The 12,748-nt window shown below is 35.3% G+C and overlaps 1 protein-coding gene across 6 annotated transcripts in view; it reads right to left on the minus strand.

The window, feature by feature from the left end:
• Positions 1–12,748, minus strand: part of LOC140138889 (uncharacterized) — a 241,675-nt gene that overhangs the window by 52,846 nt on the left and 176,081 nt on the right. The window lies entirely within an intron of this gene.

Genomic DNA, 12,748 nt, shown 5'->3' on the forward strand with positions numbered 1-12,748 from the left:
TGCACAAAGGGATTCAATAATATAATATGACACATGCTACACAGTCCACTACCCGGCTGGGTTTCATATATGGTCGAATCCAACCAAAAGTGTCCACGGGCCAAAAATAAAAGTCCGAAATAAAAATGTCTCCACAATTTTTTCCTTTTGCCCATTGATTGATGACATATTGGCCTTATAGGAACCAAAAGTGCCATTACTAATCTTGAAAAATAAATCCAGGACGTGTGATAGTAAATGTGATATCAAAACCCAATGTTACCTACGAATACCACTAGGATGCTTTCACTATCGCAATACTAATCAACCTAAAACAAATGGAATATTCCCATTAACGCTTTTTTTCGTGTAATGTAGACCACAGGGTGTCAGGAAAATGCTAGCTCAACCAGAAAATATTTGTTTTTGTTTTTATAACGCGATCAATATGATCTTAGTCAATTTATGCTAGTTTATTTTTGAAAATGAAGTTTAGGTCAGTTTCTGTATTTTATTTATCAAATGAGTATGAATCAATTTACACATTGTATAAGAACGAGTAGTATATATGTTTTCAAGAATATTAGGAATTATAAGCATACACCTAACGCTTTATACAATGAAAAGGTGAACAAACCCGGGTATTCGTAGGTAACATGAGCGATTTAACAATATCTATATTGAGTTTAGAGGTTTAAAGTTTGCTATTATGGTAATGAATTAATAAAATGGTAGTTTTAGATCTCTTTCAGATGGTACGTCCAAATGAATAAATGCTATTACCTTAGATCAAAAATTTTTGATGCTTTTAGCAAGATTTTGACCACTTCATTTTGATATACAAGTAGTTAATCAGCAATTTTACATAATAAATAATTGTTGAATGAATCCGTATATGGGTAATAATAGTGTCCTGGGGTATCGCTTAACGTTTTTGACAATTAATTTCCATTGGTAGCGACACTTCATTACACATGTCATGTATTATGCTGTATTCGTGAGTAACATTTCAGTATTTGTAGGTAAGAATTAGACTTTTGGTGGATATCCCAATCAAAACTTCATTTTATAAAGCACTTTGAATGTATCATTTTCTTTATGTGCGTTTATTGATACTTTAGACCCTATCATGTATTAATAATATCGGTTCACAGCGGTTGAAAGAGTATTGAAGTAAGAAACAAAGGCACTAAAGTGACTTTAATTTGCTTAATTGCACACAACTCGCTTAAAACCGTTATTGCAGACTTGTGAAGTCCATCTTGGAGTCAGTTACGTCTTGTGGCCTTTCGTTTGAGGGCAACTACACTTAGCTTTATACCAGGGTCCATCATTATGTTGTCTAGATCATGAGACAATGAGAACAGTCGTTTTTTCCATGGTATTCGTAGGTAACCTTAGCGAAAACGTCAAAAGTTACCTTCGAATAAATCAATTTGGACACAAATTACTCAGACACCAGAAGGTCGGTAAACATTTAAAATGAAGCACACATGACAGTTGACAAATCCAAGTATTTATCCCCTTCTAATCTTCTTTGAATCTGATTTTTCTTTCAAATGAGCAGACCGTCGTCTATTTCAGTACATATTTTCAACAATTAAGCCGTATTCAGTTTTGCATGGTGGGCATGTATGTGAATTCGCAACTTTCATTGACATATGATTTGATAGCAAACATACAGGCCTTCGTTATGTACCAATATGGGCATTGGCATGAATGGCGGTGTTTCACAATACTGTCATGATGTCAAATTGTATTCGTAGGTAACATTCAGTTACCGAAATTTACCTACGAATACTTGCTTTTATTGTTGACATCTAAGAAATATTTAAACGCAGGCTATTGAAACTTGGTAGAAATAAAGAGTGTATTACCGTGCACCTATTGCTCAACTATTGTTTACTATTCTCTCACTTTGTGGAAAGGACACAGCTTTTAACATGTATTCGGAGGAATTGCATATTTTTACCAAACCTACCTTTGTGCCATTTAGAATTTCTGGCAGCTAAACACAATAATAAAGATGTCCGAATGCAATGCATTTCAGTATTGGACATATCAAAGCTTGTATCAATTGCGCATTTATTAGTGATTTCCATTTTTAAAGATATATCTAGTGCTATGAAAAATTGTATTCGTAGGTAATGTAAAAAATACCACTCAAACAATTATCACAAAAAATTCATAATTATGTACAAATATGTGAAAAATTGAACAGGCAATCTTTGAATACACGCCTTTCAGGAAATCAATTTAGATTCAATCCAATGACTTCTTTTCATAACTGATTTAGATGTTTTTAAAAATACTTTGAAAAGGCATTTGATTCGGTTGAACATTCAGATCTTTTTGCAGCCCTAAGAAGAATAGGAGTCAATGAAACCTATGTGCTCATCATAGAGGATATCTACACAGATGCAGTAGCCACAATCCATTTGGACAATGATGTGTCAAACCATATTCACATAAAGAGAGGAGTGAGGCAAGGGGATACAATATCACCAAAAATCTTTACAGCTGCCATGGAAGAGATTTTCAAGAAGTTAGATTTGGAGAAGCAAGGAATAAATATAGATGGAGAATGGCTGACAGACCTGAGATTCGCAGATGATGTTGCTTTAACAACAACATCAGTCAAGGACATGGAGATTCAATTAAATGGTTTGAACAGTGAAAGCAAGAAGATCGGTTTAAAAATACACAAAGGAAAAACAAAATTCATGACAAATTTCGAAACAAATGAGCCCATTGTAGTTGAAACTGATGAGATAGAAAAAGTAGAAAGCTACAAATATCTTGGCCAGACTGTGAAGCTGGAAGACAACACGAGAGAGGAAGTTCTAATCAGAATTAAGGCTGGCTGGAGCTGCTTTGGCAGATATAAAGACATTCTGTGTGATAAAAACTATCAATGATATTAAGGAAGAGGGTCTTCAATCAATGTGTGCTGCCTACAATGACATACGGCTGCGAAACGTGGACAACAACTAAATACCTAGAACAAAAACTGATAACAGCACAGCGGGCAATGGAAAGAAGAATGCTGAATATCACAATACGGGACAAAATTAGGAACTCGTATATAAGAAATAAAACCAAAGTCAAGGACATTCTGGAGAAAATAAAAGAGGCAAAATGGAGATGGGCAGGTCATCTAGCAAGATCAAATGATAACAGGTGGACAAAACGACTAACAGAGTGGCAACCTAGAACAGGCAGAAGGCGAAGGGGAAGACAAAAACGCAGATGGCGGGACGACATTACATCATACATTGGCACAACCTGGGCTAGGATAGCGCAAGACAGAGAAACATGGAAGCTTCATGAGGAGGGCTACAGCCGACATGGGCTGACGTAGCCAGCAAGGAAAGGAAAGGCAAAAATACTTTAAGAAAAAAATAGAAAAAATGGGTAAAAATAGCATGTTTTGGGGTCTCTGTGTCTAAGTTTTTCACAGAAGGGGTCTTATTATATATGGCGCGAAGCGTATGATCAAGGCGAATAAACACAATACAAAAACGAATGTCAATTGATTAATACTTTTAAGTTATGGCCCTGAACATGCCGTGTACACTTTTCGTTGGATTCGACCATATGTACTCAGATATAGTTATAACCTTGTACTTCCTTGTGTAGTTATTGTGTGTTTGCAATTTAATTGTATTCATGAGTATCAGTAATCTTCAAGTACGCCGTTCATACTCAAAGAAACTAATGCACATCATCCCATAATGCTGTCGCAATCTCGCCTTTTACCATGTTTCACCACGGTTGTTTGATGTATGTAGAACTAGATCATTATGAACTAAACGTGAACACTGATGGCGCTATTTATCTTAAAACTTAAAATGCATATTTACAAGGGAAAGAAACTTGTACGTTGCCAGTAGAACATCAGAAAAATTAATAACAAAAAGTAGGGAAATCTATTTATTATAAACAGTCACCTTAGGCTATTTAATAAAAGGCACTAAATTCAATGCCCACGTGGCCCATGGGCGCCGCCATACCAAGACCACCAAGTGATCATTAGACGTGCTACAATGCTATGATATAGGAATTTTCAGACAAATATCATCAAAATTGCTGAAAATGTATAAGGCAACTTATTATAATCACACATTGGGGGATTCTGCTTTTTTTGTATGTTTTCAACAACTAAATTTTAGAAGTTTTTACCGACGGAATCTTTTACAATAATACTACAAAGTTGCCAAAAAATGACAAATTTGCTAGAAAATTTGGACATGCATCCCGCGTTTCCAAATATTGAAATACACAGGAAGACCACACGCTGTACCAAAAGGTCATTTTTCCAGACTTTCTGTCTAGAAGCTGTAATGTCAGCGCCCATCTGATCACGTGGGCATTAAATTAAGCGCCTTTATTTAAATACCCTAAGACAACTGATAAAAAGAAAGGAATAACTCATATTATTTGGCTATATCAAATTTGAAATAAAATAAAATAATAATAAAAAATACAATTTACACACATAAATACAATTTTATAGCAGCGGTTACCAAACTGTGGGTGGTGACCACTTTGCTGGTTACGGCCTCCTCCAAAAGGGGTCGCACGACATGCCAAAAAATTAAAGAAAAACATACATCTCTGTGCTTTATAAAAGCATGATACCATCATATTGGTCACGAAACCCCGTTTTGCCACATGTTGGCATTAAAATCACAAAAATCATCGCGTTCGCGTGCATTTATTCCTGTCAATTTATTCTGGGAGACGGTCAGCTGGATGACTTACAAATTGTGCCCCCTTTGGAAATTTTGTCTGGTACGCCGCTGATAAGTTTCGGTAAGTAACATAATTTTGTATTATGCTGTTATTCGTGTCATATTTTTTCTAATTAGAGGTTAATGACTGCGCATGAGTTGTTTTGAGGGTATTGTGAAATATATAAACATTGTGCTTTGGAACCGAGGAATAGCCCCGAGGGATATTCCGAGGTCCAAATCACAATGTTTAGATATTTCACAATACCCGAAAAATAACTAATGCAAAGTCATTAACTTCATTCATAACCGCCACTTTTCACTGTTTAAATTCAATTTACGTCCAATTTTGTTCTTTTAAATTTGAAAACAAAATTTAGTTTTAACTTTCGTTTTCCCTGTAAAAATCGAATAACCCATTAGGGAAATACCGCTAGAAACCAATCACACTAGCGCGCGTAAATTGTTCGAATGCACAACACGTCACGTCATTGTTAAGCGTACTTTTTCAATAACCTGCATTTGCGTCCTCGTATTTTGAAGTTATTAGAGAGATTGCGATGTTCCAAACGCAGCACGTGGAACGTACGTTTTCACGTACGTTTTTACGTACGTTAATACGGTGTTAAATATTGCTAGTCTCGGTTCCAAACTGGATTGTGCTCATTCGTCACGAAGGAGAACAAGTCAGCTTGAATGAAGACTACTATATTTGATCTTATCTAATCTAGGTCGATAGAGGGCATAGTGATTAAATAACAGTAAGCTGAGTCTCTTCCTAATCCAAACAAGCCGCTTTAGATTTTGACTAAAATTTTGACCTACATGCTGATTAAACTTAATTGTTTTTTGTGCTCCCCAAATATTATAGTTGCCCAAAAACATATATTTTGGTAGATTAAAGATCACTACATCCATACATCATGACTTTACTTTCAAAATGAGACTTTTTCGTCCTGAAAATTGGGGGCGTTGCATGGACTTAGACATGGGGTAAAATCAGCATATTTCAACGTAGCATCTGCGTTTTATTCTACGTTGGAATCCAAAATGGTAAATCGCAATGTCATTTTTTGTACGCAATGTATCACACACACTCTAAATTACAAGGATTTAAAAATAAATCCTTAAGACTGAATAGTGACCAATCAATTTTAGATTTAAAATTAATCTTATAGATTTGAATTTTAAATCTTAAAGATTTAATTTTAAATCTTAAAGATTTAATTTTAAATCTAACACTTGATTGGTCCCTAACTACAGTCCCTTGGGATTTATTTTAAATCCTTGAAATTTGCAATGGGCAATCTCTGCGTATGAATATTGCGTTTAAATTTAGTCCATTTTTAACACATCGCTGTACCTTTATTATAATGATTTTTTACAAACAAAAAGGATCATAATAATAATGAGACTTTCCTTCGTATGTTCATTATCTTTGACTGTCTTTAACATATTGTGAAATGGACAAATTGTGTGCATTTTCAACGATGTATCTACGTCGATTTCGCACGTGAAATAGCTAAATACGTGACCTCGCTTCGATACAGGAGAGTGGTTTTGAATAGATCAACGTACGTCCGATGTCTACGTTTTGAAATCGCAATGTCTCTATTATCTGTGATTGGATTAAACACATCGCGTATGAATGAGTATTGGGCCAGGGGGAAAAAGTTTGGGAAAGCTTACCTGTAGTTGATATAATGAAAATTACGACAATATGAAAAACGACAAGACGATAAGATAAATAATTCACGGTAAATCCATAAGCCTTTGCAAGTAAACCTGAGAACTCGTCATTTGACGTCACGCCGACTTGCAATGTGCAAGTGATAAAATGTGATAAACGATTTGTGCATCGGCGCAGATCGGCGTGACGTCAAATAACGAGTTCGCAGGTGTACTCGCAAAGGCTTATGGGATTTACCGAAAAGGTCAATTGGAACTCCACCATTTCTTTTCTGGTTACTCAAAATAAAACTATTTAATTAATAGTAAACAAGATTGTTGCATCTGTTGGGTAGCCCATCGACCTATCATCTTGGCAAAGGTCACTTTCGGCTAGGCAACAGTGCATTGTGGGATACTGTCAATATCTTCGTAGATTTATACCAGCCAGCCTTTTTCCCCAGTACCTCCAGCCCGGATATCCTTCATGCATATCACTTCCGTATTTATTCATCTCGTGTAATACCCATAGGTTGTTTACAAAGCCATCTGCGCCATTCCGTATTAATACAATACACGCCGTTATATTTCCATAACACCTGTACAGTAGGCTGTACAAATTTGGATTGTTCAAAAACTATTAACATTCAAATAATGGTTACATTTGAGAATTCGACGTTTTCTTATAAAATAAAACAATTAATATTAAAACGATTTTAAAAATCGTTAAAATATTGCTCATGTAGTGGTTTGAATACTGGTGGATTTTTAACGCCAACGCCAAAGTTAACTATGGTTAAAATAATGTTCTGAAGATTTTAATCTGACACAGAGTCATTAATTATGAGTTTTGCTTCACTTTTTGATTTACGAGTGGATTAACAGATTAGAAACATGACTCTTTTCGTAATTCCATTTTCGGATTGAATTTGTTTTTGCAAAGACGCATGTTGACATATGTCAAGCTTATGGATTTGTTTCGAACTTCTGTTCTGAATACTTGTTTCAATTAAATGTAAACATGAAAACTTAATTAGTTCTTTCCTTAAAGTTATATCTTCAGGTGTTTGAAGAGATGCGTTACGCGAATGTGTGAAAATATGTAAGATTACCAAGGACATTGCTCTCTCCTGTAGATCAACATTATATGAAGCATACTACCTAAGTCTAAAACTCATTATAATGATATAGATTAGGTTTTCAATTTGATTTATGGGCAGATTTTAAGGCTGACATCCACTTTTCCAAAGCTTACTAGTTTCTGTGTTTTGACTGATCTAGTACCAACTGCGGGAAACTTTTCAGATGTTAAAACTTTTTGCCATGGTTGCGGTATGAGAATTTACAGTGGCTTCTGATGATTTTCAACATGAGATGGGGCGGACAAACCAAATTTTGTTGATAACCTTTGACAAAATTTGGCAAAAAATAGATAAATAACGGCGATTTATCGGTATCTAATCACATTTTTTTGTAATTCACCTGAAATTATTCAAATTATTACCCGCTAGTCACCGGTTCCGAAGCATATGTTGGTGTGCGATTATAAATTTAGAATATCTTTATTAGTTGGATCCCAATTTTTTTTTTTTTTTTAGTTTTTGGTATCAGAAGGCAGGGGCTTAGCAAGAACCTCGGGGTTAAGAACTGTTGATAGTAATCTGGTTAAGAACTGATGTTAAAGGCGCATTATGGGTTAGGAACGATTGATAGCAATCTGGTCATGAATTGATGTTAAGGGGGTACTACACCCCTGTCCAATTTTGTGCCTATTTTTGCATTTTTCTCAAAAATTATAGCGCATTGGTCACAAGTAATATATGAATATCATAGGGCCAAGGACTACAACTGCTGCACTGCAAATTTTATTTCAACACAGACAACAGTTGTGGAGTTACCGTCAAAAATGAGGGAAAACCAATATTTGATCAATAAATCAATAACTACTTGTCTTGAGTTGCTGAAATTTCAGTGCAGTAGTTGTAGTCCTTGCCCCTATTCGCTACTTGCACGGTTCCGCCATTATGCACTATGTGCGGGGAGAGCCTCGAACTGGCAGCATACATGAAAGGAAGAATTATGTAACCTTACACAGAACGTTATGACTAGTTCAATTCCCATTCATGTATGCTGCCAGTTCGAGGCTCTCCCGCACATAGTGCATAATGGCGGAACCGTGCAAGTAGCGAATAATATAAATATCTTACTTGTCACCAATGCGCTATAATTTGTGAGAAAAATGCAAAAATAGGCACAACATTGGCCAGGGGTGTAGTACCCCCTTAAAGGCGTATTATGGGTTAGGAACGATGCGATTGATAATAATCTGGTTATGAATTGATGTTAACTCTCTTCACGCGGGTGTCGACTGCAGACGACAAGTTTCAACATTTTTTTTAAAATTCAAAAATTTCAGAAATGTAAATTTTCATGACCATATTTGGAATCAGCATGAAAAATGCATTAAAATGAGTGCAAACAAGCCTAGTATTGATCCAGTAGTTCTGAAGATAGCTCTTGATATTTTGAGAAAATATTTTCAAAACTTTTTCCATTGAAGCGCATGGCTAGCACGCAGAGCATTAAAGGCGCATTATAGGTTAGGAACAATTGATAGTAATCTTGTTAAAGGCCTGGTCACACAGTGACGGACGATAAGCAACGAAAGGTGACGAACGTGAAATTCACAAAATGTTGACGGCAAAGCGACGACAAAAAGAGGAAAAACAAGATTCGCTGACGAGTGGGAACGACCTTTAGCGACAACACGACGGCAAGGGACGAAAGGCTGCGGCAGGAAACGGAGACTAGCGACCAAAACCGGACGTTGTCTGGGCGATGAGTGACGAAGTCTTGACGGAGCCCGACAACAAGCAACGAGGTCAGACGGCTGGCAGCGGATTTGCTTGCGGCAAGGAACGGCAGCTGACGGTGGATTGCAGTGATGATGACGTGACTCAGCAGCCGACATCAAAGCCTGTGTGTGTGCGGGTCGTATAGTCTCATTTGGCGTTCCCACTCTTCACAACGTTCTGATCATCCGCTCAAAAATATCAATATCAATAATAATCAAAAATATTAACATCAATATCAACAATAATCAAAAATAGTAAAATCGATATCAATAATAATCCAAACTAAAATATCTATATCAATAATAATCAGGATTATTAACATCAATATCAATAATAATCAAAAATATTACACATATCAATAATAATCAAAAATAGTAAAAATTAATATGAATAATAATCCAAACTATTAATATCTATATCAATAATATATCAATAATATAATATTAACATAAATATCAATTATTATAATCAAAGATATTAATATCAATATCAATAATAATAACACATAGGCCTACTACACATATCAAAAATAATCAAAAAAATTAATATAAATATCAATAGGAATCAAAATATTAAAATCAATATTAATAATAATCCAAACTATTATATCAATATCAATATATCAATAATTATCAAAAATATTATCATCAATATCAATAATAATAAAAATGTTAATATCAGTATCAATAATAATCACAAATATTAACATCAATATCAATAACAATATCAATAATAATCAGAAATATTAATATTTTGATTATTATTGGTATTATTTTCTTTTTTTATGAACTTTAAAATTGCATCGTGCCGGGTAGTCTATTGAAATCGAACTGACGTCAATAAAACGTCAAACATCGCACAAAAAGACTTGATTAGAATTTACAGTCACTCATCGTGAGTTGCCGTTAGTTGTCGCTGAGAATCCGTTAGCGACCGCAGACGGCCGAAATTATTCGTCGGGAAATTTTCAACATGTTGAAAATTTTGTGACGACAAAAAAGTAGTTGTGATTCCGTTCAAATTTCGTTGGAGACCGCAACCCTCATTTCTTTGACGTTTACATACCGTGCGAAGCCGTCTCTAGTCGTTTTGAGGTCGTCACAATTTCGTTGGTAGTCGTTGTCAACGACCATAAAAAAGACTTGATTAATTTCTACAATCCTACAAATGCATATATCTATTTCATGAATCGCACAAAGTTTAAAATCGTTGACCATCGTTTAAAAATCGTAACCCATCGCAGACCACCGTTTCAATGCCGCAGGTACTCGCAAACGATACTCGCAAACAATATCCATCACTCTCCGGACAAAAAGTCACTGTCGCACCAAGATCGTTACAATTTCGTTGCTTGCCGCAACGTGTCGTCAGGGTTCGAGATGTGACGTCGCTTGCCGTTGTTTATTCGTCAATGGTCGTTGACAACGACTACCAACGAAATTGTGACGACCTCAAAACGACTAGAGACGGCTTCGCACGGTATGGAAACGTCAAAGAAATGAGGGTTGCGGTCTTCAACGAAATTTAAACGGAATCACAACGACTTTTTGTCGTCACAAAATTTTCAACATGTTGAAAATTTCCCGACGAATAATATCGGTTGTCTGCGGTCGCTGACGGATTCGTCAGCGACAACTAACGGCAACCCACGATGAGTGACGATAAATTCAAAATTGCAATTCGCAGCTTATCGTCGCTTGCCGTTCACCCCTATTCGTCACTGTGTGACCAGGCCTTAAGAACTGGTGTTAAAGGCGCATTATAGGTTAGGAACAGGTAATAGTAATCTTGTTAAGAACTGGTGTTAAAGGCGCATTATAGGTTAGGAACAGGTAATAGTAATCTTGTTAAGAACTGGTGTTAAAGGCGCATTATAGGTTACGAACAATTCATAGTAATATGATTGCTAAAGGCGCATAATTAGATCATTGAAAATATTTCTGCGGTAATCAGAACGTGTAGCATAAAATGATATGACAATGGTCCAAAAGGGTGTTGTTTTGACTCATGTCAGGCTCAAACGGTATCAAGAACATCCCTTCAATAGTATTACAAAAGAAAAGAAATACCTCTTATTTTCGGGTATGAAATTTTGTAGCCACTACATCAAAGGTCGTTTTCTAAGTTTACAAGCAGATTGGGTCTAGGAGCTGTGTCTGAAGAAATAGTTTCATAGTGTTAGATAAAGGCAGGCTTAACATGTCGACGATGTTATCATTGATATTACATTAATGGAAATTTAAATTATTTGACACCGTCATAATTGCCTTCTAGGCCTACATGTAATGTTACTCCCATTACTTTTCTGGGTTAATCACTGTATTATTTATATTGGTGATTCCTAGAGTATACCACATAAATCATGATGTCGTGCATTGGAAACGAATTACATGGTTTCACTGCTATTGCCTTAATTGTTTTTCTAAATCTTTTAGTATTTCTCGTTAACTTGCTCTCTCAATCCATTAAGTTAGAAACAAAGAAACAATAAATATCAAAACCATGATATAAATACACCGATGGCACTTTTTTTCCATTATTACGACTAAATTCTGAAGCCCTTTTTCTTGTGCTATGTGATTATGTATCCCAGTTAAAAGTTTGTTTAGTTTGTTTTTTATGATGTAATATATATGCATTTGCCAATTTTTCATTATTTCCATTACATGTAGATCTTCTAGTGAAGATCTAGTGATATACAGTATAACCCAAGATTGATGAGACATTATACATGACATTATGCTTAGATGTGACAAGCATCGCTTTCAAAAAGATCAACATTAGCTATGCGTTCAAATGTCGTTAAAGGGTTACTACACCCCTCGATAAATGTGTGTCTATTTTTGCATTTTTCTCAAAAACTAATAACATACTGGTAACAAAAGTTATGCATATTATAGGGGCAAGGAATCAATTACTACACTGGAATTTCAGTGACCCAAGACAAGCGGTTCGTTATTTATGATAAGAAATAAGGTACCGCTAGGATGTACCTCATTTCCTATCATATATACTGAACCGCTTGTCGTAAGTCACTGACATTTCAGTGTAGTAATTGGAATCCTTGCCCCAATAATATACATAACTTTTGTTACCAGTGTATTATTATTTTTGATAAAAATGCAAAAATAGTCACAAATTTACCACAGGGGTGTAGTACCCCCTTAACATTCCTTTTTTTTAGTTTCTATTAACGAATAAGCCTTTCCTTTCATTTCATTATATAAACTAAAACGTCTTTACCATAAACAACCTTACTTGATTATAGAATCATCAAGGAATGGTATCATCCGTTATTAGTGACGCACAATAGAGTTAATGGAACTCATGTGTTTTAATTTGCAAATCCAAAATTGTCAAGTTTATTATAGCAACATTTTAAAGAAATTGCATTTGGTGCTGGAGGCACATTTATCATGATACACATCATTAGCCGCTCATTGTTTGACACATCTAAATGAGTTTTTTTTTGTGTGGCTATTACTAGAGCATAATCTGAGCATTTTATTCCCT

The sequence above is a fragment of the Amphiura filiformis genome, chromosome 18 (genome assembly GCF_039555335.1).
Source record: "Amphiura filiformis chromosome 18, Afil_fr2py, whole genome shotgun sequence".
Classification (NCBI taxonomy): Eukaryota; Metazoa; Echinodermata; class Ophiuroidea; order Amphilepidida; family Amphiuridae; genus Amphiura; species Amphiura filiformis.